Below are 8,434 nucleotides of genomic sequence, written 5' to 3'. Positions count from 1 at the left end.
CACATGGTGATCTTAGGCTTGTGTGCGGCTGCTTGGCCATGGAAACCCATTTCATGAAGCTCCCGACAAACAGTTGTTGTGCTGATGTTGCTTCCAGAGGCAGTTTGGAACTTGGTAGTGAGTGTTGCAACTGAGAACAGACGATTTTTAAGCACATCGCGCTTAGGCTTGTGTGGCCTACCACTTCGCACCTGAGCCGTTTTGTTCCTAGACGTTGCCACTTCACAATAACAGCACTTATGGGGCAGCTCTGACTTGTTGGAAAGGTGGCATCCTATGACGGTGCCACATTGAAAGTCACTGAGCTCTTCAGTAAAGCCATTCTATTGCCAATGTTTGTTTATGGAGTTTGCATGGCTGTGTGCTCAATTTTATACACCTGTCAGCAACGGGTGGGGCTGAAATAGCCAAATGCATTCATTTGAAGGGGTGTCCACATACTTTTGTATATATAGTGTATGTAATGGTCTTATAGTAGTCAATATCTAGATTGATTTTGAATGCGTTATGTGATATTGAAGCATAAAGGTGTAATTGAAAGACTGACATTAACTGTAAGCCATTCATCTGTCAATGTTTGTTTATGGAGATTGCATGGCTGTGTGCTCTATTTTCGGCAACAGGTATGGCTGAAATAGCCAAATCCAGTAATTTGAAGGGGGGTCGGCATACTTTTGTGTATATAGTGTATGTAGCAGCATGAGCTCCTCTGCCCCCATGTGTAACACCCTCTGGTGATTACAGGCTGTCAGAGGGGCAGAGAGTAGCTGTAGCCATGTGTAGTGTAGTGGTGTAGTCTTAGAGATGGCTGAGACGGACTGAGTGGACTTGGTGTTGGAGTCTAGAGGAGACCAGCGGTAGACAGTACAGTAGGAGTACAGCTCAGTCACTCTGCCAGTGGAGCGGAGAGACAGAGAGAGAACACCCCCATTTGTAACCCTGAAAAAATGAGCTCAGCTGGAGAGGAGAGAGAGAGAGAAAAGAGAGATGGAGGAGAGAAGAGCAGACAGAGAAAAGAGCTAGATTTCGAGAGCAGGGCAGAGATGGAGGAGAGGAGAGAGAAAGCAGAGGACTTAGAGAGGGCTTAGAAGGAGGTAGTGTAGCAGGACATTATTTTCCAGGTGACAGGAGGCTGAAGCTCCAAATGAGTGTCCAGTGCTGGTGGTGTCAGGGCATTAGTGTAAATTATGGCTTGGACAAATGTGGAGGAGAGAGAGAGGACTGAATAAATATGTCAGCTCCACGGCCAGGGATATGGCTTTTATCGTTATTATGAACATCTTTCTTTCTGACAGTTCCTGTTAGTAGTTTAATGTCAGACTCTTTGCTCTTAGAGCTTGGTGTTTCAACTATTTTGTTAGATTGAGTTAATTGATATAACGGTAGCTCCAAACGTTTTGGAACACTGACAATTATTTTGTTGTTTGGCTCTGTACTCCAGCACTTTGGAGTCGAAATGATGCAACGACTATGATGTTGAAGTGCAGACTGTCAGCTTTAATTTTAGGGTATTTTCATGCATATCGGGTGAACCGTTAAGAAATTACAACACTTTTTGTAAATAGTCCCCCCATTTTAGAGGACCAAAAGTATTAAGACAAATTCACTTATGTGTATTAAAGTAGTCAAAAGTGTAGTATTTGGTCCAATATATAAGTTACAGTGGCATAAATATCATACCTCCCCCACAAAAATGCTAATTAGTTGGGGTAGGATATTTGTGTGTCTGTAACTTTCTCACTCATAATTATTCACGATTCATTCAGGGCTATCCGTAACCATGGTAGTATTCACATTAATGTAGGAGTGTTTAGAAACATATTCTATTCTTATTTACAATAAAAGTGACTCAAAAATGAGTTATTTATTATTCATTTCTATTGGGCACAAAATAATCAGAAACAACCAAACCAAACAGCAAATGTATCCAACAAGTTTGTAGCGTCACAAGCTTGATTTAATCATTGCGTGCTATGAATATCAAATACTTAACTTTTGACTACTTTAATACACATATAAGTGAATTTGTCCCAATACGTTTGGTCTCCTAAAGTGGGGGGACTATGTAAAAAATGAAAATACCCTCATATTAAAACTTACAGTCTGTACTTTAACCTCATAGTCTTTAAACTCACTGTTAGGGTTGCACATTTTGGGGAATATTCAGAGGTGGAAACTTTCCGTGGGAATTAACGGGAATATATGGGAATTAACGTAAATATATGCAAATTAATATCAGTACCATTTAAATGTAGATGCTTTTTACATTGGATATATTTACCATATCATATGGAGACAGAAACATTAAGCTTTTACTTTATCATAAGTAGACATAATTGCAAATTATTAAATCCTTCCAATAGAATTTTAAAAAACAATTTAGTTTAATTAAATTAGTTAAATTAGTTGACTCTTCACATGGGAAGATTTCACTGAACAACAAAAGAAAGTGAATATTGAATGATCCCCAATGATCCATCGCATCTCCCAAAAGCTTTTTCAACATACATCTGTAAAATGAGAGTCTAGAAACTAAAGCTTTGGTTGTCTTCCTCTCATGCTCCCATGTCTTCTCCCTGGACCTCCTCCATGTCCACCTCTTGAACATCAGACTCTGAGGCCTCATCTTTACTGTCACTTTCCAACCTGTTTGAGGATGGCTCGTTGTCAGGCTCAATGGCTCAGATGGCCACCAATCTTTCAACCCTTGTATTGGTCAACCTGTTGCATGCTTTGGTATGTGTTCCCAAACAAGGACCAGTTGTGCTCTGAGGCGGCTGATGTTGGTGGGATTTGGAGGATGATGGAGGCAACAGGGGAAAGAGCCTCAGATCCACAAAGTCCCTTCAACCAGGTGGCTGATGAGATATGTTTCAACTGTTCTGCCTGCGGCTATGGAACCCTGACCTGTTCACCGGACGTGCTACCTGTCCCAGACCTGCTGTTTTCAACTCTCTAGAGACAGCAGGAGCGGTAGAGATACTCTGAATGATTGGCTATGAAAAGCCAACTGACATTTACCCCTGCGGTGCTGACCTGTTGCACCCTTGACAACCACTGTGATTATTATTATTTGACCATGCTGGTCATCTATGAACATTTGAACATCTTGTCCATGTTCTGTTATAATCTCCACCCGGCACATCCAGAAGAGGACTGGCCAGCCCTCATAGCCTGGTTCCTCTCTAGGTTTCTTCCTAGGTTTCTCCTAGCCACCGTGCTTCTACACCTGCATTGCTTGCTGTTTGGGGTTTTAGGCTGGGTTTCTGTACAGCACTTTGTGACATCAGCTGATGTAAGACGGGCTTTATAAATAGATTTGATTGATTGATTGATTGTTGGTACGACTGCTATATTGCATCTCTTTATTTATCAACTTTATTTAACCAGGTAAGCTAGTTGAGAACAAGTTCTCATTTACAACTGCGACCTGGCCAAGATAAAGTGAAGCAGTGCGACAGAAACAACAACACAGAGTTACACATGGAATAAACAAGCGTACATTCAATAACACAATATAAAAAAGAAAGTCTATATACAGTGTGTGAAAATGGCATGAGGAGGTAAGGCAATAAATAGGCCATAGTAGCAAAGTAATTACAATTTAGCAGATTAACACTGGAGTGATAGATGAGCAGATGATGAAGAGCAGATGGTGGTGTGTAAAGTAGTGATACTGGTGTGCAAAAGAGCAGCAAAGTAAATAAAAACAATATGGGGATGAGGTAGGTAGATTGGGTGGGCTATTTACAGATGGACTATGTACAGCTGCAGCGATAGGTTAGCTGCTCAGATAGCTGATGTTTAAAGTTAGTGAGGGAAATGTAAGTCTCCAGCTTCAGCGATTTTTGCAATTCGTTCCAGTAACTGGCAGCAGAGAACTGTAAGGAAAGACAGCCAAAGGAGGTGTTGGCTTTGGGGATGACCAGTGAGATATACCTGCTGGAGCGCATGTGTTGTTATCGTGACCAGTGAGCTGAGATAAGGCGGAGCTTTACCTAGCATAGACTTATAGATGACCTGGAGCCAGTGGGTCTGGCGACGAATATGTAGCGAGGGCCAGCTAGAGCATACAAGTCGCAGTGGTGGGTGGTTTGGTAACAAAACGGATGGCACTGTGATAGACTACATCCAATTTGCTGAGTTGAGTATTGGAAGCTATTTTGTAGATGACATCGCAGAAGTCGAGGATCAGTAGGATAGTCAGTTTTACTACGGTAAGTTTGGTGGCGTGAGTGAAGGAAGCTTTGTTGCGAAATAGAAAGCCGATTCTAGATTTGATTTTGGATTGGAGATGTTTGATGTGAGTCTGGAAGGAGAGTTTACAGTCTAGCCAGACACCTAGGTATTTATAGTTGTCCACGTATTCTAGGTCAGAACCGTCCAGAGTAGTGATGCTAGTCAGGCGGGCGGGTGCGGGCAGCGAAAGGTTGAAAAGCATGCATTTGGTTTTTGCTAGAGTTTAAGAGCAGTTGGAGGCCACAGAAGGAGTGTTGTATGGCATTGAAGCTCATTTGGAGGTTAGTTAACACAGTGTCCAAAGAAGGGCCAGATGTATACAGAATGGTGTTGTCTGTGTAGAGGTGGATCAGGGAATCACTCATAGCTAGAGCGACATCGTTGAACCTTGCCCTCATCCAGGCCAAGGTGGCGAGACAAAGTAGTGATGGCCTTGTAGGCCATAGGCCTTGTTGATCTCTGCACCAGACAGGGTGCTCTTGTCAGCATACTTGGGGTCCAACATGTACGCTGCGGCGTGTATGGGCTTCAGGAAGAAGTTTCCTCTGCTTGGAGCAACAGTGAAGTGGGCAGGGCAGTACGGATTTCTTCTCTCACATCTGCAAGCAGAGTCTGAACATCAGACATGGTGGAATTGTCTCCCTCAATCCGTGCAATGCCTACTGCTATAGGTTTCAGGAGTTTCAGGCTGCTTACCATTCTCTCCCAAAATACATCATCCAGGAGGATTCTCTTGATGGGGCTGTTCATATTGGCAGACTGTGATATGGCCATTTCTTGGAGAGACTCCTTCCCCTCCAGGAGACAAACATGATGACAACACCACCCCAATGGGTGTTGCTGGGCAGCTTCAATGTGGTGCTCTTATTCTTCTCACTTTTCTTGGTGAGGTAGATTGCTGCTATAAGTTGATGACCCTTCACATACCTAACCATTTCCTTGGCTCTCTTGTAATATTGTTTTCAGGACCATGATGTCCTTGAAGAGCAGATTCAATGCATGAGCAGCACAGCCATTGGGTGTGATGTGAGGGTAGGACTCCTCCACTTTAGACCAAGCAGCCTTCATGTTCGCAGAATTGTCTGTCACCAGTGCAAATACCTTCTGTGGTCCAAGGTCATTGATGACTGCCTTCAGCTCATCTGCAATGTAGAGACTGGTGTGTCTGTTGTCCCTTGTGTCTGTGCTCTTGTAGAATACTGGTTGAGGGGTTGAGATGATGTAGTTAATTATTTCTTGCCCACGAACATTCGACCAACCATCAGAGATGTTTGCAATACAGTCTGCTTTCTCTATGATTTGCTTGACCTTCCCTTGAACTCTGCATCCAGCAAATGAGCAGATAAAGCATGTCTGGTTGGAGGGGTGTATGCTGGGCAAAGAACATTCAGAAATCTTTTCCAATACTCATTGCCTGTGAGCATCAGAGGTGAACCAGTTGCATACACAGCTCGAGCAAGACATTCATCAGCATTCTCCTTTACGTTCCTTCGATAGCTGTTGCTATCGATAAGGTGTCTGATTCATCATTTTCACCTTGAATAGAAGTAGAGGGACTTTTGTCAGAGATTGCTTGTTGTAAGTGGTAAGGGAACTTTATGCACTTGGCCAGATGATTCTGCATCTTTGTTGGATTCTTTACATATGATTTGGCACATTATTTGCAAATGTACACATCTTTTCCTGCAGTGAAATGTCTCCACACATCAGATAATACCCGTGGCATTTTACTTTAAAGATTTGAAAGAAAAAAAAAGATTTTAAAAAATCCATGTACAGATAAATAGTTAAGAAGTTAGATTAAACAACTCCTTGATAAGATAAATGTTTTAAAATGAAACATGTATGGAAACAGGTGAATTAACACTCCTCAGTTAGCAGGCTTAAGCAAGCTAAAACCCACACGGTAGCAAAAACTAACTAGTAAAAATTGTTATCAAGTTAGAAATGATTTAAACACACTTTGCTTTAGGCTACTATTTACTAGTTTACAAAAAATCATGAATGTCATGTAAAATATATTCACCCCACCAAGTATTATCATCAAAACTTACCAGAAAGCATGTAGTCCTTGGCTCAGACAGTGTAGTAGTGTGGGCTCAATAGCAAGTGTGCAATATCTTGAGAATCATGTGATGGAAGAATGCACTGTGCATGCAGAGGGTTGCAACTCCATTGAATTGGGGATAGTTTAACCAAAATATGCCACAAGACCTAGAATTGCCTTATGTGTATCCCACAAAAAAGGTTCACTGTTATAAGCTAACTTTTTTGATGAATTTAAGCAAAATTCCCAGGCTTGACTTCCCATGGAAATTTCCCGGAAAGTTTCCGATCCTTTGCAAACCTACTCATTGTATACTAAATTCAGCTAACCACACACAGACTCTCACAGATAGACACAGACAGGGGCTGCGTTTGGACAGGCAGCCTAATTCTGGTCTTTTGACCAATCTGATCAGCTCTGAAAAATATCAAATGTGAAAAGATCTTATGGGATTGACCAATTAGTGGAAAAAAAGATCAGATTTGGTCTGCCTGTGTAAACACACAGACTCACCCAATCACGCAGGGGGAAAGCAAATTATTCAACGGCAGTGCGTACACACACAAATCAATGCAATCTCAATTTAGTGACAATGATGATGGATCACATTTACATTGTGCTTGATTGTATGAGGTAACTCGCTAGAGTGAAGGGTGGACTTTTCCCACAGGGCAAACATTTTGATGCAGATTAGATGCAGTCATTGTAAATAAGAATGTGTTCTTAACTGACTTGCCTTAGTTAAATAAAGGTATACAAAAAACCCACAACAAAAATCAACAACCAAAAATCGTCAAATCGGCGCCCAAAAATACAGATTTCCGATTGTTATGAAAACTTGAAATCGGCCCTAATTAATCAGCCATTCCGATTAATCGGTCGACCTCTAATCCAGATACTAACCAAGCCAACACACACAACTCATATTAATGTTAGAGTGTTAGGACTTCATCTCCATGTATATTTCTGAACACATCCACAGACGTCCATGCTGACTGATTCCCTCTGAGGGTAGTGTGTTTGAGCCATGAAAGGGGCGTGTCTGCTATCAGAGTCCTCCTAGCAGCTTTGACATGCCTCACTCACCCCTGATTGGCGTAATGGAAGGGATTTCTACTTGCTATTCATTTCAGTTAGTCAGTTGGAAGGCTCTCTCTCCACCCACTGTTACTTCTCCCCACACACACATACAGTCTCTCCACCCACTGTTACCCCTCCCCACACAGACATATACAGTCTCTCCCCAACTGTTACCCCTCCCCACACACACATACAGCCATTCCCCACTGTTACCCCTCCCCACACACACATATAGAGTCTCCCCCACTGTTACCCCTCCCCACACACACATACAGCCTCTCCCCACTGTTACCCCTCCCCACACACACATACAGCCTCTCCCCACTGTTACCCCTCCCCACACACACATATAGAGTCTCTCCCCCACTGTTACCCCTCCCCATACACACATACAGTCTCTCCCCACTGTTACCCCTCCCTACACACACATACAGTCTCTCCCCACTGTTACCCCTCCCCACACAGACATATACAGTCTCTCCCCAACTGTTACCCCTCCCCACACACACATACAGTCTCTCCCCACTGTTACCCCTCCCCACACACACACATACAGTCTCTCCCCACTGTTACCCCTCCCCACACACACATACAGTCTCTCCCCCACTGTCTCTGTGTATGGAAATCATTGTATTTGTGTTATTGATATTGTGTGACGTGTTAATTTGATAGTTTGGGTCTGTTTCTCTGTGAAGTCTGTGGTATTGGGTGGTTCCAACTGTCTGTGTTCTGTAGTGTCTTCAGTTCTGTTGATCTTTTAAAATGTATTCCCAGCTAAGAGTGAAGAACTCTTCAAAACATCAAAGAGAGGGAGAGAGAGCGAGAATGGGAGATGAGGGAAGAGAGAGACAGAGAAAGAGAGGGAGGGGTGTGCCCTGTATCTGGGTGCTGGTGTAGGCGAGAGAGGGAGACTGGGAGGAGAGGATGAGGGGGAGGGGCGAGAGCGCTAGAAAGTGAGAGACACAGGTATGGGAGGGGGATAGAGGGAAATAAACCAACCAGATGAAAGTGAGAGAGAGATTGGGCTGTTTGAACGTGCCAGAGGGGAAGAGAGAGAGGGAGAGGGAC

This window comes from Oncorhynchus nerka, linkage group LG21 (genome assembly GCF_034236695.1).
Source record: "Oncorhynchus nerka isolate Pitt River linkage group LG21, Oner_Uvic_2.0, whole genome shotgun sequence".
NCBI lineage: Eukaryota > Metazoa > Chordata > Actinopteri > Salmoniformes > Salmonidae > Oncorhynchus > Oncorhynchus nerka.
The sequence above is the reverse complement of the archived record's forward strand: the minus strand, read 5'-3'. Positions refer to the sequence as shown.